We start from the raw sequence: 26,377 nt of genomic DNA, 5'->3' as shown, positions 1-26,377 counted from the left end.
TTCACAAGTGATTTGTTTCACCTATAAGTAAAAGACAATGTCCATTTGGAACCATAACACCCATAACAATCCTTAGCAATTGAAACTTTAAAATCATAGCTTTGGCCACCTCAAACCTATTTGTCATGATCAAGTGCAAATGCCTACTCTGCCTTATATAGATTTTCGCATCTACACATAAAACATGGTGCTCATTCGACCACAAGAACCCCCACAACTGTCATTAATAGTCAAAACTATGAAATTACATTTTTTTAATAGCCTAACCTTGTCTACAGGTTTTAGGTGCCCAAACAAACACCAGTATCCATTAAAAACATTCATTCAAAGAAGAAGGTTACCATCTAATTGTTGAAACCCTCATAACAGTCTTTAATGGTCAAAATTGCAAAATCATAAATTTTCCCGGCCCAACCCTATTCATCAATAATGATAAACTATTTCCAAAAGACCAATGTAACGAGAATGATAACAACAAGAAGAAAAACAAGTTACCTAACTGTAGTCATCCCTTCGGTAGCCAACTCATGGACTAATTTCATAGGCTCAATTTGCCTTATGCAAACATCAACTGCTCTCTCCACACTTTCAAGGCATTCCAGAACATCACTATGACTATTTCCCGATGTAACCTCATCCGACCAACCTCGAGGAATCGCCCACTCAAAAAATTTGCAATAGTCAATAGAATCGCTTTCAGTCGTTGGGCTATTCAGCACCTGCTCCTACAAGTGCAGCACATGTCATTAGCAATATACATGCCTTATATCAATGCTAACAAATAATATCATCCCACTAAAAATATTACCTCAGATTTTAATCGACAAATATAAAACAACTTCTGCGGGGTATTTTGAGTTGTTGAAATTCGAAGAATGCATTTTTGTTTGCAATAGCAATACTTAGTATCATATTGCAAACTACTCGGAGATTGATTCTCGACACTCCATTGGCTATTCATACCTACAAGTGTTCAATAACTCACGATAATGACATCCATATCTTAATCAACATTAAACACTTCATTTTCATTAGCACTGAACTAAGCAACATTCAAATATTCATTTACAAAGGTCCTTACAATAATCAATTAAGGAAAAAATGTAACAAAGTAAAGTGCATGTGGTCAAGCAACGTCAACAAATTCACGGGTGGCTAAACCGAAATGAACCGGAAGCATAGGGGTCGTGCCGGAAACACAAGGGAAACACCTCCACAGCAGTTGATTGCAAGGGCCTAAGAAACCCTCCAACAGCCGCTAAAACTAGTTTTGAGCATCCTGTAAATGGTCAACAAAAGGTGCCTTCGATGGATAGTGAACAGTAAACCGATGCTCCATCTTCCTCCGAATGGTAAATGATGTAACCGGTTCTGGTCATGTACCAATTTGTTTTATTTTTGGATAAGTACCTCGTCATTTGACCTACTCCCAGGAGAGGATGGTCGAGCTCCCTGGTGGCGAACTGCCTGGGGGAGAGTTATGCCGAGATCCCTGATGATGAACTGCCTGGGGGAGAGTTATGCCAAGATCCCTGATGGCGAACTGCTTGGGGGAGAGCTATGCTGAGCTCCCTGATGGCAAACTACCTGGGGGAGAGCTATGCCGAGCTCCCTGATGGCAAACTCCCTTGGGGAGAGCTATGCCGAGCTCCCTGGTGGTGAGCTACCTTGGTGGACTTGGCCTGTGACTCAGAGGGTGGTGGAGCTCCCTGGTGTAGCGCAACCCGGCTGCCCTTTGCATGAGGTGATCTTCTCTCCTTTGTAGGTGGCAGGAGCTGAGGGACCTGCGAGAACTCCATCTTTTCCTCCTCCTTGTATGCGGCGGGAGCTGAGGAACTTGCGAGAATTGAATCAGAGGACCCGGGGGTATTTACCCGACAGGGACTCTCCGATGCTTATGTTAGCACTCTTATTGTAGAGAGCTTGAAGATAATATTTGAGAAATGAGAGAGCTAGAGAGCGGGGATTACCTCCATTTTTTCCCCTCTTATTGTCTTTGGGGGTCGAAGTCCTTATATAGCGGTGTCCTGTCAAATCAGGCGTAACCGCCTCTGTCAAGTCAGGCATAACCGCCTCTGTCTCTTTGCCATAACCGTTACTGCCAGAGCTGAGGTGGCGGGTGCAGGTAGCTGTTGCAGAGTATGGCTCTGCTAGGCAAGGGATAGCTCTCAGGGCTGGTAGGCACGGTGCCACCTGGCGAGAGATGTGGGCACAGGTCTCCAGATCTGTCAGGTACGATTGTCAGGCAGGAGATCTTCCTGTGATATGCCGAACTGCTCTTCCGCAAGCTACCCTGTACCGAGCTACCATGCAAGTGGCGAGCTGTCTGTTAGTGGTGAGCTACCTGTGGCAAGCTTTGTCGAGCTGCCTATGGCGAGCTATGCCGAGCTGTTTGTTAGTGGCAAGCTGCTTATGGCAAGCTCTGCCAAGCTGCCCGTGGCGAGCTATGCGAGTTGTATGTTAGTGGCAAGTTGCCTGTGGCAAGCTCTGCCTTGCTGCCTGTGGCAAGCTATGCCGAGCTGTCTATAAGTGGCAAGCTCTTCCAAGCTATCCAGTTGTCAAGAGGCTGCACTTGGTTGGCATGAGGTGCCAGGTGTCACAATTTCACTGGAGGGCCAAATCCGACCTCATCATTTGCCCCCCACTCCCGAGCTGAGAGTAATTCAGTGAAGGGAGTAGATTTCTTCTTTTGGCCCATAAATCGACGAGCTAGTAAGTGCTGATCCAATTCCTTGGCGAGCTGCCTATAAGGTGAGGAGGTCTCCGCCAGTTCAATATTGTAGCCCTTAGGCTCTGGGGGCAATTTATAGTTCACTTTTGCTGATTTTGCCCTTGTTGAGGAAGCGACTGGGTTTTTGGCAATAATGTGGCCCATAGGCTTTGGGAGCGACTTGTAGTCCACTCTTCTTGATTTTTCCCATGCTGAAGAGGCGACTGGGTCTTAAGCAGTAATGTGGCCCGTAGGCTTTGGGAGTGACTCATAGTCCACTCTTCTTGACTTTGCCCATGCCAAAGAGGCGACTAGGTCTTAAGCAGTAATGTGGCCTGTAGGCTTTGCCTGTGAGGTGACGAGCTGACCAGGTGTCGAGCTACCTGTGAGGTGTCAGGCTGATCAGGTGCCGAGCTACCTGTGAGGTGTCAGGCTGACCGGGTGTCGAGCTACTTGTGAGGTGCTGAGCTACCTATGAGGTGTCAGGCTAGCTAGGTGCCAAGCTACCTGTGAGGTGTAAGGTTGACCGAGTGTCGAGCAACCTGCGAGGTGCCGAGCTGACCAGGTGACTAGCTACCTGTGATTGCACTGCATCAACCTCATAATGTTTCCATGATTTTTTGCTCGGAATTTTTTTAGAACATTTTGATGTCAATGCAAATTGTTATTTCTACCTACAATGTCAAATTAATGTTTCCAACACATGCAAGTGACATTGATTTCATATATATATGATGTGGCAGTACATATTTGTCTTATGAAAAATTACGAACAAGCCCATTGCAGATTTCTGAATTCCACTACAGACCTATAAACATTCAAAATGTCAAATACTCCCACTCTATATACCAATGCTTACCTGCAAATTGGCGTTGGGCACAGTTCGCACAAGCTTTTACCTCCCACTTCGTCACCAGCAAGCGGTGCCCGCGAACTGAGGAGAGCCTCCTCGGTATAATCTAGAAGGAAGGAGAGTCCATCCGGGGCTATATCAAGCGGTTTAACAATGCATGTCTGCAAATACCACGCCTAGACCATGCGGTGCGACTCACGGCAACCAAGAGAGGCGTGACACACAAAGAGTTCAAGTGGCACATGGTTGTCAACCAGCCCACAACCATAGCCGAGTTCCTTAAGCTTGTAGATAGGTTTATAGCAACAGAGGAAGATATCAACCAGAATAGCAAAAGCGCGCATAAGATGAGGAAGAGGGAAGGTGAATCCTCAAGCCAGGGAGACAATCAGAAGAGGAAGGACCTAGCTCGGGGAACAAGGCCAGGCCAGCCGTTCTGAGCTCCTGCGGCACAGCTGTTCTGAGCTCCCGCGGTAGACCAGACTGGCTATACACAATTGAATGCAAAGCGGGCCGAAATCATGATAGCAATCAAGGACGCCCCTTATGTAAAGTGGTTGCCCCGTCTGAGAGGGAACCCTAGTGAAAGAAATAAGAACTTATATTGTACCCTAAAAAAGATCACGGTCAAAGTACCAAAAATTGTAAAAATCTCCACGACGAGATAGAAGAGCTCATCCATCGCGGATATCTGAGAAATTTTGTACATAATAATCATAAGAATAATAAGGCAGGTCGGCAGGGAGAGCAAGCTAAGGATGCTCCCGAATCCAGCAACAGACCAGCAGAGCAGGCACAGAGGCATCCCACGGAGGAGAGACCGGCTCGAGGGACTATCCACGTGATAGTTGGAGGGTCAATCGTTGCGGGCTGCACCTTGGTGCGGCTCGGACATCAGCTCACGAAACCGCCAGTGAAGAACGGAACCTACCAAAGCGGCCAAGGACAGAAGACCCAATCCTCTTCACAGAAGACGATGCGCACGGGGTCCACTACCCCCACGATGACACACTCATAGTGAAGGTGAAGATCAACGATTTTGAAGTCAGGCGTGTCCTGGTTGACTCTAGAAACTCAGCGGACATCCTCTTCAAGGCCGTGTTCGACAAGCTCCAGCTGCGAGAGGTTGACCTGATGCCCGCAAACATCCCCTTGCTGGGTTCCAGGGAGAATAAGTCAGACCCCTGGGAAGGATAACTTTACCTGTGGAGGTTGGCACATGGCCCAGCATAGTGAGGCTCAACCACGAGTTCTTGGTAGTCGCAACTCTCTCCCCCTACAATGCCATAATAGGTCGGTCGATGACCCACGTCCTACGAGCTGTGGTCTCTACTTACTATCTAGTGATGAAGTTCCCTACAGACTTTGGAGTGGGAGTAGCGCGAGGTGACCAGCTTGAGTCTCGCAAGTGCTATGTCACCGCCCTCAAAGGGAAAACCAAGGTGGCCGACGACCTCGAACTGTAGAGGCCCACAGAACAAAGTGAGGAACGAGCTGCGTCCACGGATGAAATGATTGTCGTCCCGACATCAGCAGAGGACCAAACTCGGACACTTCAGATCGGTGCCTTAGTCTAAGAACCCCTGCGATCCCAACTAGTAAGTTTCATACTTCAGAATTTAGATGTTTTCGCATGGTCCGTGGCAGAAACACCCGTCATTGACCCTAGCATCATAACTCACAGACTTAATACTGACCCTGTAATTAGGCCCGTTAGACAAAAAGAAACGCAACTTAGCCCCTGAGCGCTGGAAGGTGATCTACGAAGAGGTCGGGAAACTTCTCGTAGCCAATTTCATAAGAGAAGTCCATTACCCGAACTGGGTGGCCAACCCCATTTTGGTAAAAAAGGCTAACGGTAAATGGTGCATGTGTGTCGACTATACCAACCTGAACCAAGCTTGCCTAAAGGACTGCTTCCCACTCCCCAGGATCGAACGACTAGTGGATGCGACCTCAGGACATTAGTTGCTGAGTTTCCTAGATGCCTACTCAGGCTACAACCAGATCAGGATGGACCTAGCAGACAAAGAAAAGACCACCTTCATAACCGAGGTCGGCCTATACTGTTACAAGGTCATTGATCGGCCCAAAAATAGAGTGTTATGTAGACGACATGGTTGTCAAGACCCAATTTTCACACGATTTAATACAAGACTTGCATTCAGTTTTTGAAATCCTGCTTAGATTTAACATGAAATTGAAACCAAATAAGTGTGTCTTCGGTGTCACCTCGGGTAAATTCCTGGGATACATCGTTAACCGACACGGCATCGAGGCTAACCCAGACAAAATAAAGGCCATCTTAGATATTAGGCCACCCCGAAAGATGAAGGAGGTTCAAAGGCTTAATCATCGAATAGCTGCTTTGAGCTGCTTCATGTCCAAATCGGCAGACCCTACCCTTCTTTAAAGCAATTAAGAACAAGGGTTTTGAATGGACCGAACAGTGCCAGCTCGCATTCGACGAGCTCAAGAAGTACCTCGCTAGCATACCAGTCTTGACCCGACCCAAAGAGGGTGATGTTTTAGAACTATACCTCTTGGCGAGCGACGAGGTAGTCAGCTCAGCACTAATAAAAGAGGTATACCGTGTCCAACGACCTATCTACTATGTTAGTTAAATGTTGCAGGGAGTAGAGACATGATATACAAAGATAGAAAAACTAGCCTACGCGTTGGTTATCGCGGGTCGGAAGCTCCGTTCGTACTTCCAAGCTCACACTGTCGTCGTCATCAACAACAAACCTCTGAGGCAAGTCCTACTCAAGCCCGAGGTCTCTAGTCGACTGACAAAGTGGGTCGTTGAGCTCAACGAGTACGACCTTCAATATAAGCCTTGAACTGCTATTAAGGCCCAAGCCTTGGCGAATTTCGTGGCAGAGTGCACCTTCAGCTCTAAAGTCCCCAGGCCGGTTGAGCACGAGGCCCCCAGTTCGGGCGAGCCCAGAGCTCCCAGGCCGGTCGAGTCTGAGCACCGTGAGGTAGTAGCCAGTGCGGCATCTCTCCTAGTTAGGCCAAGCGCGAATTGGGATGAGGAGCCCTAGATCCTTCAAATGGATGGCTCCTTGAACCAGCAGGGTAGCAGAGTCGGGATAGTTCAGCACAGTCCAAGTGGCATGAAATTGGAGTACGCACTATGCTTCGAGTTCATCACGTCCAACAATGAAGTGGAATATGGGCTAGCCCTGACCAAAGAAGCGAAAGCCAAACATATCATCATCTGCAGTGACTCCCAGCTCGTGGTCAACCAAGTTATAAGTGAATACGAAGCTCAGGAACCGACCATGATTGCCTACATAGCCAAAGTAAGAGAGGCCCTGCTCAAATTCCAATCAAACTTCATCAGACAAATCCCAAGGTCGGAGAACTCTAAGGCCGACACCCTATCCCGACTAGCCAGCAACAGTGATAACACCATGAGGACCATGTATATAGAGGACCTGCCTCAGCCTAGTATTCTCGGAGGGAGGGGGCAGAGGAGGTCGCACCTGTCGTTCGAGCAGAGCCAAGCTAGATTGACCCGCTTGTGAGCTTCCTGCTACACGGGACCCTCCCTACGGATCGCAATGCCACTAGAAGGGTAGAGCGGCAGGCGACCAAATATGTCATGATAGACGAACGGCTGTACCAAAGATCCTACACGCTCCCCTACCTGCATTGCTTGCGACCCTCCAAAACTGAATTCGTACTTCGTGACACTCATGAGGGCCTATGTGGCGGACACTTGGGGGGCAGAGCCCTCACCCAGAAAGCGCTATGACAGGGATACTACTGGCCAACATATTGTTGTAAAGGTTATTCAAGCTTTGGATCCTTAGCTAAATCCTCCCTGTTCTCAAGACATAATCCACATCCATTCATCGATTGTTTTGATGACAGAAGTAACCCCATTAATAGTTGTGTTTTTGAATGCCACCTATATCATTTCAGTAGTTCAACTCAAGAGAGTTAGAGGCTCAAAGTAGAATTTTGAGTAGAACCTTCTAGAGCTAGAGCATGCAAATGAGAGGAGTGGAGGGAGTATCTTAGCAGTGATTCCCAAAATAAAGATTAGAGAGATGGACGCTACCTCAAATTCAAGCTCCAAGAGATAGACACAAGAATGGCAAATGCCCTTGGTCGTGTCATGCTTGCAGAGGTACCGACCATTGCAATTGACCTCATCAAAATCGAGGTCAACTCCTCTGTTTTCAATGATGAGTTCATCGTTCACCACCTTGGCCTCATCCCCAACGGACAGTGCAAGTATTTCTCTATCAAGTTCCACCTCAAAGTCCACTATCACTCCGACCCTTTCGTCATCCCTGTCGATGTCGCCCAATTAATATGTTGAGTCTGGTGGTTACAACGCTTCCGAGCAGAGGGGTATACTTATCGTGAAATTGCGTTGTGGGCAAGAGCGGAGGTGGGAGTGATAGCTGGAAAGGGGATAGGAAGAGAGATTGGATCTAGAGCAGCCTAACAAGTGCTTATCACATTGATCCCAATACTCATCAAGTTGTACTGGCTGACCTTACAGAGGTATACACTAACCATGATGAGGTGATAATGAAACCAGAAGCAATGGGGGAAGTGAGGACTTTTGAGATATATGGTAAAGAAAATAGTTTCATTTTCACTGTTAACTCTAATGTTTTCGAAGTGAGCCACCGGTTCTAATAGTTCAAGTCGTGCCACGTCATATATATATATATAAATGTGTGTGTGTGTATAAATATATATTTTATTAACAAATAATGTGTAAATATATTTTAGATATGTATATATATTTTTATATTTAATTATATTTTTTAATTCTTTTTTATAAAAATATTAAAAATTACAATTTGAGGTTCAAAAAGCTTTTTTTATTGAAATAGCAGCGCTTACAGCTCCTTGGAATGCATAGATCTCGAAAAGTTACCCAAAATAAAAAAAAAATTACCCCAATCAGATATCAAAGTGCAAAGTTATGGCTTTTGAAAGTTTGCATACATTGAGTGTGCAACCCGATGACCAAGTTGAATGGGTCAGCGGACAAACCGGTTGGGTCAAATAATTCTTGACCAAGTCAATGGTTTTTGGCCATCTGATAGGTCTTGACTGAACTAGCCCCAGAATCTTGGTTGGGTAACGGTTCAAACAGTTTGACCATCTAGGTCAACTGTAGGTTCAAAACATTGCTTAAATCTATTGGTGCCATTAAAGCTTTACAACTGGTGATCAATGCAATCGAAGTGATTAAACAGAAATTGAATGTAGTCAGGTTGTCTGGGGAATTTGAAGACGCCAATGATCAGTTTGGTAAATTGGGTGCACACATGCGTGGATGATTGGTTTGATCACTTAAGGCAACATTAGATATAGAAGAAAAGTTGATGTCTTTGGTGATGATTGGCACCAAAGCGTTTCACAAGTGGGCCCTGATTCACAAGTGATTTGTTTTACCTATAGGTAAAAGACAATGTCCATTTGGAACCATAACACCCATAAAAGTCCTTAACAATTGAAACTTTAAAATCATAGTTTTTTCCTCCTCAAACCTATTTTTCATGATCAAGTACAAATACATTCTCTGCCTTATATAGATTTTCGCATCTACACATAAAAGATGGTGCCCATTCGACCACTAGAACCCCCACAATAGTCATTAATAGTCAAAACTATGAAATTACATTTTTCTTACTAGCCTAACCTTGTCTACAGGTTTTAGGTGCCCAAACAAACACCGCTATCCATTAAACACATTCATTCAAAGAAGAATGTTCCCATCTAATTGTTGAAACCCTCATAACAGTCTGTAATGGTCAAAATTGCAAACTCACAAATTTTCCCGGCCCAACCCTATTCATCAATAATGATAAACTATTTCCAAAAGACCAATGTAAGGAGAATGATAGCAAAAAGAAGAAAAACAAGTTGCCTAACTGTAGTCATCCCTTCAGTAGCTAACTCATGGACTAATTTCATAGATTCAATTTTCTTTATGCAAACATCAACTGCTCTCTCCACATTTTCAAGGCATTCCAGAACATCACTATGACTATTTCCTGATGTAACCTCATCCGACCAACCTCGAGGAATCGCCCACTCAAAAAATTTGCAACAACTAATAGAATTGCTTTTAGTCATTGGGCTATTGAGCACCTGCTCCTACAAGTGCAACACATGTCATTAGCAATATACATGCCTTATATCAATGCAAACAAATAATATCATCCCACTAAAAATATTACCTCAGATTTTAATCGACAAATATAAAACAACTTTTGCGGGTTATTCTGAGTTGTTGAAATTTGAAGAATGCATTTTTGTTTGCAATAGCAATACTTTGTATCATATTGCAAACTACTCGGAGATTGATTCCCGACACTCCATTGGCTATTCTTACCTACAAATGTTCAATAACTCACGATAATGACATCTATATCTTAATCAACATTACACACTTCATTTTCATTAGCACTGAACTAAGCAACATTCAAATATTCATTTACAAAGGTCCTTACGGCAATCAATTAAGGAAAAAATGTAACAAAGTGAAGTGCCTGTGGTCAAGCAGCGTCAACGAATGGGTGGCTAAACCAAAATGAACCGGAAGCATAGGGGTTGTGCCAGAAACACGAGGGAACCACCTCCACAGTAGTTGAATGCAAGGGCCTGAGAAACCCTCCAACGGTCACTAAAACCAGCTTTGAGCATCCTGTAAATGGTCAACAAAAGGTGCCTTCGACGGACGGTGAACAGTAAACTGATGCTCCAGCTTCCTCCAAATGGTAAATGATGTAACCCGTTCTGGTCATGTACCAATTTTTTTTTTTTTTGCTAAGTACCTCATCATTTGACCTGCTCCCAAGAGAGGATGGTGGAGCTCCCTGGTGGCGAACTATCTGGGGGAGAGCTGTGCCGAGATCCCTGATGGCGAACTACCTGGGGGAGAGCTATGTCGAGCTCCCTGATGGTGAACTGTCTGGGGGAGAGCTATGCCGAGCTCTCTGATGGCGAAATGCCTGGGGGAGAGCTATGCCGATCTCCCTAGTGGTGAGCTACCGTGGTGGACTCGTTATTTGTCCTACTCCTAGGCGGCCTGTGACTTAGAGGGTGGTGGAGCTCCCTAGTGTAGCGCAACCCGACTGCCCTCTGCATGAGATGATCTTCTCTCCTTTGTAGGCAACAGGAGCTGATGGACTTGCGAGAACTCCATCTTTTCCTCCTCTTTGTAGGTGGTGGAAGCTAAGGAACCTGCGAGAATTGAATCAGAGGACCCGGGGGTATTTACCCGGCAGGGACTCTCCGATGCTTAAGTTAACATTCTGATTGTAGAGAGCTTGAAGATGATATTAGAGAAATGAGAGAGCTAGAGAGCGGGGATTACCTCCATTTTTTCCCCTCTTCTTGTCTTTGGGGATCGGAGTCCTTATATAGTGGTGTCCCATCAAATCAAGCGTAACCACCTCTATTAAGTCAGGCATAACCGCCTCTGTCTCTCTGCTGCAGCCATTACTGCCAGAGCTAAGGTGGCGGGTGTAGGCAGTTGTTGTAGAGTACGGCTCTACTAGGCAAGGGATCGCTCTTAGGGCTAGCAAGCACGGTGCCGCCTGGCGAGAGACGTGGGCGCAGGTCTCCAGATCTGTCAGGTACGTTGTCAGGCAGGAGATCTTCCTGCGGTATGCCAAACTGCTCTTCCGCGAGCTACCTTGTACCGAGCTACCTTGCAAGTGGCGAGCTATCTGTTAGTGGCAAGCTGCATGTGACAAGCTCTGTCGAGCTGCCTATGGCGAGCTATGTCGAGCTGTCTGTTAGTGGCAAGCCTCGCCGAGCTGCCTGTGGCGAGCTATGTCGAGCTATCTGTAAGTGGCAAGCTGCCTGCGGCAAGCTCTTCCGAGCTACCCAGTTGTCAAGAGGCTGCACTTGGTTGGCATGAGGTGCCAGGTGTCATAATTTCACTAGAGGGCCAAATCCGCCCTCATCATTTGCCCCCCACTCTCAAGCTGAGAGTAACTCAGCGAAGGGAGTAGATTTCTTCTTTTGGCCCGAAAGTCGACGAGCTAGTAAGTGCTGATCCAATTCCATAGGCTTTGGGAGATGCCTGTATGTGGCGAGTTGCCTGCAAGTGGCGAGTTGCCTGTAAGGTGAGGAGCTCTCCACCAGTTCAGTACTGTAGCCCTTAGGCTCTAGGGGCAACTTATAGTTCACTTTTGCTGATTTTGCCCATGTTGAGGAAGTGACTGGGTTTTTGGCAATAATGTGGCCCGAAGGCTTTGGGAGCAACTCGTAGTGCACTTTTCTTAACTTTGCCCATGCCGAAGAGGCAACTGGTCTTAAGTAGTAATTTGGCCTGTAGGCTTTGGAAGCGACTCATAGTCCACTCTTCTTGACTTTGCCTGTGCCAAAGAGGTGACTGGGTCTTAAGCAATAATGTGGCCCGTAGGCTTTACCTGTGAGGTGCCAAGCTGACCAGGTGACGAGCTACCTATGAGGTGTCGGGTTGACTGGGTGTCGAGCTACCTGTGAGGTGCCGAGCTAACCAGGTGTCGAGCTACCTGTGAGGTGTCAGGCTGATCGGGTGTTGAGCTACCTGTGAGGTGTCAGGTTGACTGGGTGCTGAGCTACCTGTGAGGTGTCGAGCTGACTAGGTGCCGAGCTACCTGTGAGGTGTCAGGCTGACCGAGTGCCGAGCTACCTGTGAGGTGTCAGGTTGACCAGGTGCTGAGCTACCTATGAGGTGCCGAGCTGACCAGGTGCCGAGCTACCTGTGATTGCGCTGCATCAGCCTCGTAATGTTGATCACCCACTCCTACAAGAAGCTACTAGGAGCTCGACCTTCAGGGGTAGCACTACTAACTTTAGGTCACTAGCTCACACGGGAGCCTTGGAAGGCTCGACCAGCGAGGGTGCCTATGTAGTCTGTTGGCCGCCAACTCCCGCAAAAGCCACGAAGAGCTCATCTTTGTAGAGGGGACCTTGCGGAGAGGACTGATGAGGTTTTATCTGAATTGAAAGTAAAGTTGGTAGAGCTTTTTAGTATGCTAACTCCTTTCATAGTCTTTGAGTTCATAAAAAATGTAAATTGTAAAGCAAGAGCTTCAATTTCTAAAAAGTGAGGACTTAGCTTTCTGGGAGAAGAGGACTTAGCTTTTGTAGGATGAGAACTTAGTTTTTTATAGTGTTTTCCCATAGACGGCGCCAATTGATGTAACCGGTTCTGGTCACATACCAATTTTTTTTTATTTTTTGCTAAGTACCTCGTCATTTGACATGCTCCCAGGAGAGGATGGTGGAGCTCCCTGGTGGCGAATTGCCTAGGGGAGAGCTATGCCGAGCTCCCTGATGGCGAATTGCCTAGGGGAGAGCTATGCCGAGCTCCCTGATGGCGAACTGCTTGGGGGAGAGCTATGCCGAACTCCCTGATGGCGAACTGCCTGAGGGAGAGATGCGCCGAGCTGTCTTTTAATGGCAAGCTGCCTGTGGTAAGCTCTACCGAGCTGCCTGTGGAAAGCTATGCTGAGCTGTTTGTAAGTGGCAAGCTGCATGTGGCAAGCTCTTCCAAGCTGTCTATAAGTAGCAAGCTGCCTGTGGCAAGCTCTTCCGAGCTGCTCAGTTGTCAAAAGGCTACACTTGGTTGGCATGAGGTGCCAATTGTCACGATTTCACTAGAGGGCCAAATCCGCCCTCATCAGTAAACATTGAGTGTCGTCCATAGTTGGTGAACGGTGAACACAGGAGGATCTAAGAATGTTTCAACGTCTTAAATAAGGAAGACCGATGATAAAACAACGAACACAGGTAAAGATGAAGCTCCGGTAATGAAATGGCAAACACAAGTAGAGATGAAGCTCCAATGATGAGCAAGAGATGAAGCTCTGATGATGAGAGATGAAGCTTCGGTGATGAAACGGCGAACACTGATAGAGAAATGGCTTTGAGAAATTTCGAAATGGGGAACAAAGATAGAGATGAAGAGAGATGAAGCTCCGGCGATGAAAAAACTGAAAATTTTTGAAATTGAGAAGCTTCAGTGATGAAACGACTCTTTGAAATTTCGAAATGGGGAAGCTCCGGTGATGAGAGATGAAAAACTTAGGTGATTAAAAGACTCTTAAAAATTTCAAAATGAGGAAGACGCTATAAATTCGAAATAGGAAAGACGATTAATGTTTCATAGAGGGGTATAATGGGTATAATACTTAAACTTATGCTGACATGGGGGGAGAGGAGGAGCCGTAACAAATTTCGAATTTGTTGGTTGGGGCTGGCATGGGTTTCGATTTCCGTACGTCTCCCTTCGAAATTTCAATTTCTAAGGGGGAGCTGGCTGAAGAAACCCCTTTGTTTAAGCACTTCTACTGCATTGATCACCATCTGTAAAGCTTTAATGGCGCCAATAGATTCAACAATGAAAATGAAACTATCTTCTTTAACATATATGTCAACAAGTCCTGGCTTCCCCATTGTGCTTTACTTTCGCTATCCCCTCATTAAGTGTATGCCTCAGGATCAACCTTTACAACCTTATGAGTATTGGGATCAATGTCAAAAGTCTTGTTGGGCTACTCTCAATCCAATCTTCACTAATATGAATATTTGGTTCATACATGAAAGTCACATTGGGTGCAGGCGACCACTTTGCGTGGTCTTTTCCTATCCCCTTCCCAACTAGCGCTCTTACCTTACTCTCAGCTCTTGTCCACAACACAATTTCACCATAAGTATACCCCTCTGCTCAAAAGCGTTGTAGCCACCAGACTTTGCATACTGGGCGACATTGGGATGATGGAAGGGTTGGAGATTTTGAAGTCACAGCTGATAACGTCAAGGGTAAAGGTCGGAGTGGTGGTGGATTTTGAAGTGGAACTTGATAGAGCAATACTCACACTGGCCATCCAGGATGAGGCCAAGGTGGTGAGTAAATCCTATATTTAAGTTATTTTTTACTAAAAAATGCTATTAATTAAATCCATGTCAATATATTTAATAATATAAACCCATATATTTTTAAAACTAACTCAAAAACAAAATCATTCTTTGTCCAAGCCGAGGCTAAGAAATTTAACCATCCCAATCAAATTGATCAACCTATGAAGTCTTATTTAGGTAATAAAATTTTCAAAATGGAATGAATATAGAAAATTACAAAAATGTAAAAAAAATTAGACACATTTATGATATTTTTATTAATTAAATTAAAACAATAGGTGTAATAAATAAGAATTATTTTTGTTTATAATGAAAATGAAATACATAATTTAGATTTGACCAAAAATAAAATTATTTTATTATTTAGCAAAAGGGTTCGACTATGATATGGAAAATATATGATATTGGAAAAACAATTGACCAATAATTTGGAATCATAAACATGGTAGCGAATCATGTGTTATTTATCAAAATTCATGGGTGGGTTTTGATTGGTCAAAATTCTTTCCATATCATATCTTTCCCGCATCATAGATTTTCCCTTGGCAAAAATCAATAGTTCAACTTTTGGGTCAAATGTGTTAATACTTAATGTCATAAAATAAATAATAAAAAATCATAAAATAAAAATTAAAAAATAAAATAATACATATGTTTTGTAAAGAAAAACATTCAAGAACATGTATAACATCATATAATTATCATATTAAACAAAAAGTAAGTGTGACATCAAAATTATTTCTACACACAAAACCACAAAAAGAAAATACAAGAAAAATTGAACACATCTTAATTTTATATTTACACTACTATTAAAAATATGAATAAGATTGTGAAATTTTCTTTTGATTAAAATACTCATTTTTGGATTTAGTCCTTATTTAATTGTGACATTTAAATTGTAAATTAAACTACTACTGTTCACATCATTCCCCTCTATTTAAATCTTACATTTCTTTATAAATGAACAAGAAAAGATACACTAAAAAGATAAAACATTACAAAAAGAAGAATCTAGAGAAGCATATAGGCCTATCAAAGATACTTGAAACTTTACAATTTGATCCAATTATCACATATTTGGATGAAGTGCTTATGTAATTAGATTTTGATTTTGCAATTTGCAACCAATTAATAATAATAAACAAAATAAAAATATATATTTATAAAAATTTGTGAATACATTATTACTATCATTATCATCATCATCTAGAATTGCCATGTACAAAGCATGTGTACGCTTATTAGTGAGAGAAAATAGATCAAAATAATTTGACCACCTATAAGGAAGACCATCGACAACACTTATACAAAGAAATGATTTATTGCAAGTTGAAGGAGGGTATAAGAAATGATTAAGTGGCCATAATTAAACAATGGATACGACATTTAAACCTAATGGAATGACCAAACTTGATTCTAGCTGACCAGCTTGACCACTTGGAATAAGGTTAGGATGATGACGATGATGAAAACTGTAACCCAATTTCATAATCCATGTGTCAATAAACTAGTAAATGCCTAGAATGTGAAGGGACGTCTAGGTACCACCGAAAATGATGAACTGAGTTATTGGCTTGGGATTATTCCTGAATTCATAGCCTAATCTCCATGGAATTAAAAGGCTAAAGCATAGTTGAGGTGTAATGGCCAAAAGGGTGAGGCATAAGGCTCAAGGCATTGCAAAGCATAAGCCTCAAAGCTTAAGAAAAAATTAATTAAAGTTTATAAATTGATAAAAATAACATATAAGAGTTTGATTTGTTTTATTCGTTTTTCATTTTTATTATTTTTATTTGACCCATAATTATTGAAGTGCTTCTTCCATATATTGACCTAGGCAATCCATTCTAACATATGCCTATGCTAATCACATAAGCAAATCCATTCCACTTCAATAATGTGGTTAGCTTCATTTTGACAAAGACTTAACCCTTAAAGCAAAACCTATGTGCCTTGCCTTAATGTGTGTACTCCTCACACCTTAAGGCTTAAATCTTTTAAAATAATGCATGGAATCAATCATAAAGAAGGCCACGTCACTCATGTTTAATAGCATCTTAATTAAAAGGTGTTTGGCTCCATTGTGTTGCGCAGGTAATCCATTTTATAAGTAAACGAAATTGCTTGTAATTAAAACATTTTTCATTGCTTCTTTAGGAAATGCATTTGGCATCGATGCTCACCACATAAGCAAAAAAGAGCGTTCTACATGGAATGCACATCTTTAAGAAGCATTTCATTGAGACCTTTCTTGTTCCTAATTTGCATACATGTAACATGCACACATGCAAGATTCCAATATAAAGGCTCAAGATTCACAATTAAAGATAAAAAAAAAATGATCTCTTATACCTAATTCGACTCACAAATATACTATACCTAGTTTAACTTAACTTTGTAAAGCAGAGATCAAACAAGACAAATGATCACCCATGTTTTTCATTTAAAACTAGGGATGTAATTGAGTCATGCCGAGCTGAGTATCAAGATGTTTGAACTCGAGCTTGACTCAAAAACATATAGTCTGAAACTTGACTCAAGATTGATTGAGTTTCATGTTTCTGTCTCGAACTCTACTCAAGTTGATACTTGCAAAATACTTGAGCTTGGCTTGATTCGAGCCAATTATAAATAAATTAGTATTAAAAATTATAAATAAAATATATATTATGAAAATCAATTATAAATTTATTTATTTATATTATAAATAAGTTAATGCCAAAATATTAATGTTTATTTATATTATGAATACAAATATATTAAAAAGTAGCATTTTATTACGAGCTTGATTAGGCTCGCTAGACACTTGAGGCAGGTATTATGAAGTTCAAATTCGACCTAACCAATGTCAGCTCTTTTAATGAAATGAAAAATAACAAAGTATACTTTTACAAAGATAAAACTTTACAAGACAAATGATCACCCCATTTGATTTATTTTTTCATTCTTTTCATTTATGGGGATAAAAACTTGAAGAAAATGAGGTGAAAATGAAAAACAAGCAATCTATTTTTCATATTTTTCATTTATGGTGATACAAACTTACATGCACATCTACATTTTAGAGGTGGACCTTGGTGGAAGTGAAGAGGGTAGAAAGGGGTTAGGGCATTTTTCTCGATTCGAGTGGGGTACCGAAGACCTTGTATGTAAAGCAAACCACTGGGTCAAGCTTAATTTGATATGCCAAGTAGACCCATGTCATATTGGATTAGAGGGTGTTTGGTTTTGTGAGCGTTTTCTTGAAAAAATGCCACCACATCAGCACCACTTAGGCATTGGCATTTATTGAACATGAAACCATTGTTTGGTTTCAATGTTTATCAAATAAATGTAAGAAAAAAAAAACAAAAATGTTTAGATTTATGTGCATGAGTCATTTGAGGAACTTCAAATTCTGGTTTCTCCCAACAACCCCACGTTTAAATGCATTTCTTACTTGGATCTGATGTGGCATCTTACATGGGAGGTCTAAGAAATGATCCAGTGCATTGCAGATCTATCTTGCCCATGTTCGATATTTATCATTCTATCATTGTTAGGATACCGATTATGAGCCACTGGATGTGATTTGCACGTAGAATTGACCGTTGGATCTCAATATCAGTCATTAAATACATGTATGAGTACTCTAGGCCATTAGAAAAGAATGATAATGTTCCAACAAAGCTAAACAGTGTCACATTGGATCAATTAGGGTATTGCTTGAAACGCCCCAACCAAACAGAAAAATGAAAAAAACGTTTCTTGTATGTTGAGGTGGCATATGGTTTTATGGAGTGCTACTTGAAACACCCAACCATGCAAACAACAAAAACAAGAAATGCTTAAAGTGATGTTTTCAATAGAAGTGTTTGTCTAAGAAACACCTATCTATAAAAAGGCATAGGGGGATGATTCGACCATGTATGGGGAATATCTTCCTATTTGTATTTTTTATTCCTGGAGAGATATTCCCAATGCACGATTGTAAATGGTTGTACGGACGATGTGAGCATGGTCTTGTGAGGACTGAATCCAAATTCCATTTGGGGAATCCTGAGGTAGAATTGGTTCCCAATTGTTTATCACATAACTAGCTTTCCAAGCGGGTGTTTGGCACTGATGCATTTCACAAGTGTTTCGTTTTACAAGTGTGCCTTGATTCACAAGTGTTTCATCTTAGAAGAGTAATCAGATTTTTCAAATTCCAATGTGCTAGGGCTGTTCACAGGTCGGGTTGGATCGGTTTATTGGCATTTTTCCAACCGACCCGACCTGGTCGGTTTACCTAGAAATGAAACCGAAACTAACCCAATACTAAGTAAAACCGACCTGGTCAGTTTGAATCAGTTTGGGTCAGTTTTGTGAATGATTCTCTCGGTGTGAACGGTAATGGATTCAAGTCTAACAAAGCAAAGGTTGGATGCCTAAAAATTAAAAATGATTTGATGGATTAAAAGTAATATTTTATATATCAGAAAATTAAAAGTGTTGCACCAAGTTTCACAGTACCAGTACCAGCAACATACACCAGACCTCGCAGCAAGTCCCACCTCGGCACACAGCCGCAAAGCAAACCAAGCCTTCCCCCCGGAGCAAACGTCCTCACCAAGAAGAGATCTCCCGGGTCCAAAATCCCTCCAAGAGCCAAGCCTCTTCCCATGGTCGGGGGCCACCGAGCTGGTCAAGCCCGCAGGCCCCCAGCACACTCAATTCGGGCTCCTGCTCGTGGAAAACCAATTTGGGGCCCTAGCCACTGACCACGGGCAAGGTCTCTCAATCCAAAGCTACCACCAGCAGTCCAAGCCCATCAAGCTTGGCGATACTGAAGCAAGCAACACCAACACTGAGCCAACGCGGCAACAACGGAGGTGCAGATGAGCTCGCCAGACTGCAACGTGCGACCTGCCCGAGCTCAAAGGTAAGGAGGAGGTAAGCTCAAGTGAAGCAAAAGCTACCCTCCTTTCTGTTCCGTCCCCCTTGTCTCCCAAACCCCTTGCTGTTCCGATGCCCAAGGACTTCAAGCTCCCCCGTCTCGACAAGTATGATGGGTCATTCAACCCAAATGATCACGTTGACGCATTTCAGTCCCAAATGCACCTGGCGAGAACTAGTGAATCCTGCATGTGTTTGGCCTTCTCCACTACCTTCAAAGGAGTGGCCCGCACGTGGTACCGAAACCTTGCTCCCGGGTCGATAAGGGGCTGAGCGCAGTTCGCACAAACTTTTACCTCCCACTTTGTCACCAGCAAGCGGTGCCCGCAAACTGAGGAGAGCCTCCTCGGTATAATCCAGAAGGAAGGAGAGTCCATTCGGGGCTGTATCAAGTGGTTTAACAATGCATGTACGCAAATACCACGCCTAGACCCCACGGTGCGACTCGCGGGAGCCAAGAGAGGCATGACACACAAAGAGTTCAAGTGGCACATGGTTGTCAACCAGCCCGCAACCATAGCTGAGTTCCTTAAGCTTGTAGACAGGTTTATAGCAACAGAGGAAGAGATCAACCAGAAGGGCGAAAGCGCACCCGATAAGAGGAAGAGGGAAGGCGAATCCTCAAGCCAGGGAGACAGTCGGAAGAGGAAGGACCTAGCTCGGGGAACGAGGCCAGGCCAGCCGTTCCGAGCTCCTGTGGCACAACCACTCCGAGCTCCCACGGTAGACCGGACTAACTATACACCATTGAATGCAAAGCGGGCCGAAATCTTGATGGCAATCAAGGACAACCCATATGTAAAGTGGCTGCCCCGTCTGAGAGGGAACCCTAGTGAAAGAAATAAGAACTTATATTGTACCCTTCATAAAGATCATGGTCATAGTACCGAAAATTGTAAAAATCACCATGATGAGATAGAGGAGCTCATCCGTCACGACTATCTGAGAAATTTTGTACATAATAATAATAATAATAATAAGGCAGGTCGGCAGGGGGAGCAGGCTAAGGATGCTCCCGAATCCGGTAGCAAACCAGCAGAGAAGGCATAGAGGTAGTCCCCGGAGGAGAGACCAGCCCGAGGGACTATCCATGTGATAGTTGGAGGTCAATCGTTGCGGACTGCACCTTGGCTGCAGACCAGACATCAGCTCACGAAGCCACCAGAGAAGAACAGAACCCACCAAAGCGGCCAAGGATAGAAGACCCAATCCTCTTTACAGAAGACGATGCGCACGGGGTCCACTACCCCCATGACGACGAACTCATAATGAAGGTGAAGATCAACGATTTTGAAGTCAGGCATGTCCTGGTTGACTCTGGTAGCTCGGCGGACATCCTCTTCAAGGCCGTGTTCGACAAGCTCCAGTTGCGAGAGGCCGACCTGAAGCCCACAAACACCCCCTGCTGGGTTCCAGCAGAGAAGAAGTCAGACATGGGAAGGATAACTTTACCTGTGGAGGTTGGCACATGGCCCAGCATAGTGAGGCTCAACCACGAGTTCTTGGTAATCGCAACTCTCTCCCCTAACAATGCCATATTAGGTCGGCCGATCACCCACACCCTATGAGCAGTGGTCTCTACTTACTATCTGGCGATGAAGTTCCCTACAGGCTTCGGAGTGGGGGTAGCGCGAGGTGACCAGCTTGAGTCTCGCAAGTGCTATGTCACCGCCCTCAAAGGGAAAACCAAGGTGGCCGACGACCTCAAATTGGAGAGGCCCACGGAACAAGGTGAGGAATGAGCTGCGTCCACGGATAAAATGGTTGTCGTCCCAACTTCAACAGAGGACCCAACTCAGACACTTCAGATCGGTGCCTCAGTCTGGGAACCCCTGCAATCCCAACTAGTAAGTTTCCTACTTCAGAATTTAGATGTTTTCGCATGGTTCGTAGTAGAAATGCCTAGCATTGACCCTAACGTCATAACTCAGAGACTTAATACTGACCCTGTAGTTAGGCCCGTTAGACAGAAGAAACATAACTTACCCCCTGAGCGCTGAAAGGCGGTCGACGAAGAGGTCAGGAAGCTCCTCGCAGCCGATTTCATAAGAGAAGTCCATTACCCAAGCTGGGTAGCCAACCCCATTTTGGTAAAAAAGTCTAACGGTAAATGGTGCATGTGTGTCGACTATACCAACCTGAACCAAGCTTGCCTAAAGGACTGCTTCCCACTCCCCAGGGTCAACCGACTAGTGGATGCGACCTCAGGACATGAGTTGTTGAGTTTCCTAGATGCCTACTCAGGCTACAACCAGATCAGGATGGACCCAGCAGATGAAGAAAAGACCGCCTTCATAACCGAGGTCGGCCTATACTACTACAAGTTCATGCCCTTTGGGCTAAAGAATGCCGGGGAAACCTTTCAAAGACTTGTAAATAAATTGTTTGAGCCATTGATCGGCCGAAAAATAGAGTGTTATGTAGACGACATGATCGTCAAGACCCAATTTTCACACGATTTAATACAAGACTTGCATTCAGTTTTTGAAATCCTACATAGATTTAACATGAAATTGAACCCAAATAAGTGTGTCTTCGGTGTCACATTGGGTAAATTCCTGGGATACATCATTAACCGGCGCGGCATCAAGGCTAACCCGGACAAAATAAAGGCCATCTTAGATATGAGGCCACCCCGAAAGATGAAGGAGGTTCAGATGCTTAACGACCGAATAGCTGCTCTAAGCCGCTTCATGTCCAAATCGGCAGACCCTGCCCTTCTTTAAAGCAATTAAGAGCAAGGGTTTTGAATGGACCGAACAGTGCCAGCTCGCATTCGAAGAGCTCAAGAGGTACCTCGCTAGCATACCAGTCTTGACCACCCGGCACGAGGTGGTCAGCTCAGTACTAATAAAAGAGGTAGACCGGGTCCAACGACCTATCTACTGTGTTAGTAAAGTGTTGTAGGGAGCAGAGACAAGACATATAGAGATAGAAAAACTAGCCTACACGTTGGTTATCGTGGCCCGAAAGCTCCATCTATACTTCCGAGCTCACACCGTCGTCGTCCTCACCAACAAACCTCTAAGGCAAGTCCTACTCAAGCCCGAGGTCTCTGGACGACTGACGAAGTGGGTCGTTGAGCTCAACGAGTACGACCTTCAATATAAGCCCCGAACTGCTATTAAGGCCCAAGCCTTGGCAGATTTCGTGGCAGAGTGCACCTTCAGCTCTAAAGTCCCCAGGCCGGTTGAGGACGAGGCCCCCAGTTCGGGCAAGCCCAGAGCTCCCAGGCCGGTCGAGTCCGAGCACCGTGATGTAGCAGCCAGTGCGGCATCTCTCCTAGTTAGGCCAAGCACAAACTGGGATGAGGAGCCTTGGATCCTTCACATGGACGGCTCCTTGAACCAGCAGGGTAGCAGAGCCGGGATAGTTCAGCACAATCCAAGTGGCATGAAATTGGAGTACGCACTACGCTTCGAGTTCGTCGCGTTCAACAATGAAGTGGAATACGAAGCGTTGATAAATAGGCTAGCCCTGACCAAAGAAGCGAAAGCCAAACATATCGTCATCTGCAGCAACTCCCAGCTCGTGGTCAACCAAGTTACAAGTGAATGCGAAGCTCACAAACCAACCATGATTGCCTACTTAGCCAAAGTAAGAGAGGCCCTACTCAACTTCCAGTCACACTTCATCATACAAATCCCGAGGTCGGAGAACGCTGAGGCCGACGCCCTATCCCAGCTGGCCAACACCAGTGATAACACCATGAGGACCGTGTATATAGAGGATCTGCCTCGGCCTAGCATTCTCGGGGGAGTAGAGGAGGTCACACCTGTCGTTCGAGCAGAGCGAAGATGGATTGACCCGCTTGTGAGCTTCCTACTACACGGGACCCTCCCTGCGGATTGCAATGCCGCCAGAAGGGTAGAGCGGCAGGCAGCCAAATACGTCATGATAGACGAACGGGTGTACCAAAGATCCTACACGCTCCCCTACCTGCACTGCTTGCGACCCTCCGAAACTAAACTCATACTCCGCGACACTCATGAGAGCCTATGTGGCGTACACTTGGGGGCAGAGCCCTCACCCAAAAAGCACTACGACAGGGATACTACTGGCCAACAATGAAAACATACGTTGTTGAACTCGTCAAAAAGTGTGACAAATGCGAGAAGCATGCCAACATCCACCATCAGCCCATTGCCGACCTCAAGTATCTCACCAGCCCATGGTCTTTCGCACAATAGGGGATCGACATACTTGGACAGTTTCCATCGGCGATAGGCCAAAGGAAGTTCCTGGTGGTAGCAGTAGACTACTTTACCAAGTGGGTAGAAGTTGAACCTCTCATAACGATCACAGCCCGAAACGTCCAGAACTTCGTTTGGAAGAACATAGTGTGCCGCTTCAGGTTACCTCGGGTATTAATTTCCGACAATGGAAAGCAGTTCGAGGACATTAAATTCCAGAACTGGTGCCAAGACATGGGAATCCAACAAAACTTCACTTCAGTCGCACACCCTCAAGCAAACGGTCAGGCAGATGTCACGAATAGTGCTATCCTCCGCGGATTAAAGGCACGCCTAGACCGAGCTAAAGAACTATGGGCGGATGAGCTGTCCAGCATTCTATGGGCTTACCAAACCACAGAGAAGACCGCCACAAGCAAAAACCCCTTCAACCTTACATATAGCACCGAAGCAGTCATCCCAGCTGAAATTGAAGTCTCATCACTGCGGCTAGAAGCATATGATGATAAGACGAACGAGAACGAGCCTACCAGCAGAAGGTAGCTCGGTACTATAATGCTAGAGTCAAGAAGCGGAACCTCCGCGTCGGTGACCTGGTACTCCGTAAAGTTATGGTACCTGAGCCCGGTGTTGGCAAGCTCGGGTCGAACTAGGAAGGAATTTACCGAGTCAAGCGAGTGCTCGGGAAAGGAACGTACGAGCTCAAGACCCTAGAAGGGAGACAAGTACCTCAGGCGTGGAATATCGTCAACTTAAGACAATATTACTCATAAATCACTGAACTGAGTAGACCACGAGTTGCTCCTAGAGCTTAAGGGCCAATTCACCGAGCTATCAATGACCTTGGCAACATGGGACCTAGTCACCCCCTCGACAGGGGCAGACTATTGGGGGAGTGGACCGTGAGTCGCTCCCTTTAGCCTAAGGGATAAAACCCCGAGCTAACTAAAGACCTCAGCGCTATGCATGACTTGGCCGTCTCGCCAGCATAAGCTTAGTGTGCCAAAGACAAGGACATCTCGGGTATGAACTCTCTGATGCTCAGCCCACCTCGGTATACACTGCTAGAGGTAAACGCCAACCTAAGTAGCCAATCAGATAGGTTAGGCACGTGCCTTACTGTGTCCACCTCGGTGTACATCGCAAAATCTTGGAGTCACCCCTACTAAGTATAGGGAAACAGTTTGAGGTGACAGTAGTAGAGGAATGCCCACCTCAAGAACTAAACCCGCTTGCTTGATAACTCGAATAAGACACACTTCGGCAGAAGAGAATTACACAAACACTTAGCAAAATACACACTTTCATTACATAATATGTGCTTTCATTACAAAAAACCTCAATACAAAGGATCAAGAAAAAGAGAAAATAAGACTGAGCTCACAGGCCCAGAGTACAAGGAGCACACAACTACTTCGAAGGCTTGTCGACTTCACTCGGAGCCTCTTTGGGGGTATCAACCAGGTCGGTAGCACCAGCCTCCTCATCGCCACCCTCCTCTTCGGAGTCTGTGTCATCCATGGCCTGGCGAGCCATGTCGTCTGTGATCCTCCAGGTGGTGATGGCACTTGTGTCGAGGTGGGGTATATATGTCTTATTAACCATTTGTTGAGCTTAAACCCCCTACGGTAGACCTGCGACATCACGTCATCAAACCTAGATGATTTGACATAGTCGATGATGGCTTGGACCTTCGTCTCCTCGAGAGCTTGATCGAAGATCTGGGTCTTCTTCTTGATGTCAACTTTGAGATACTCCGCCTCGTACTCCAAGGCCCCCTTGGCTTCCTTAAGGTTCCACACCTCGAGCTTTAAGGCCTCCAGGCCTGCTCTGAGCCCGTTCACTTCAGCCTTCAACTTGTCCCTCTCGCGGGTTAGCTCCTCCTTCTCTGACAACAGAACTTCAATGAAACTCTTTTGAGTTGTAGCGTCACCTTCCAACTGATGGATCTTAGACCGAGCTGCCCTCAGATTAGTATGGGCTGTGCGAGATGACTCCTCGGCAGCCAAAGCTCGCTTTAGATATCTATCAGACTGAAGGGTCAACGAGTGCACGGCGGTGTCCACCCAGCAAAAGGAGGTCGATCAATACCAAAGAGAAAAGAATGAAAGAATGGGAAAATGATGATTCTTAGAGTGTGAACTCACCACCATAGTGTGGGTTGTAGCGCGGGCCCCGAGCTGACCAGGGGTGAGATCGGCTCAGTCTGTAACCATTGCGGGGTAGATAGCTCCTTTACTTCTTTGGAGGCTACACTAGGGGATCAGGATGCTCTCCTCCTCCTGGCTCCCCGAGCTGGACACCGCTGTCTCAGCAGCATGATGAGCCGATTCTTCGGAAGCCTTAGTAGCAGCTTCAGTGGGATTAAGAACTTCGGCAGCAGCCCCAGTTGGCTCAGCAACCGGCTTTGCCGCCACCTCAGGCTCCTGAGATGGTAAGTCCTCCAAATCTATCACTAGAGGGGCATTAGGGAGCTCGGGCTCCGAGATAAGGGCCTATGGGAGTTTAGGCCCCGAAGAAGGAACCTATGGGAGGTTGGGCTCAGGGGTGGGGGTACTTGGGGGCTCTATGCGGGCCTTCTTGGCGGTTCGCTTCTTCCTCTTCTTCATCTGGCGAAGGAACCTCTGACTGGTAATCCTCTCTTCCTCCATGGGACCTGCAATAGAGCTTTGTGTCAGTAAGCTTGAAAACACTTAGCTGATTAAGCGAGATGCGAAGGTAAAATAGACCTACCTGGGCTCAAACCGGCCTGAATGAGCTTCCCTTCGGCATTGTAATCTTTGTGATCAAACTCGACCTGAG

At 45.0% G+C, this 26,377-nt stretch overlaps 2 pseudogenes; one reads left to right on the top strand and one right to left on the bottom strand.

Annotated features, from left to right (window-relative positions):
* Nucleotides 1-3,805: 3,805 nt before the first annotated feature.
* Nucleotides 3,806-8,878, top strand: LOC148867117 (DNA-directed RNA polymerases II, IV and V subunit 3 pseudogene; annotated as a pseudogene).
* Nucleotides 8,879-13,838: 4,960 nt separating this feature from the next.
* On the bottom strand, nucleotides 13,839-25,111 carry LOC148867116 (DNA-directed RNA polymerases II, IV and V subunit 3 pseudogene; annotated as a pseudogene).
* Nucleotides 25,112-26,377: the final 1,266 nt, after the last annotated feature.

Source organism: Nelumbo lutea, chromosome 3, assembly GCF_056320005.1.
Source record: "Nelumbo lutea isolate HS-2025 chromosome 3, American lotus-T2T, whole genome shotgun sequence".
In the NCBI taxonomy this organism is placed as follows: domain Eukaryota; kingdom Viridiplantae; phylum Streptophyta; class Magnoliopsida; order Proteales; family Nelumbonaceae; genus Nelumbo; species Nelumbo lutea.
This window is presented reverse-complemented; position numbering and strand designations above follow the sequence as displayed.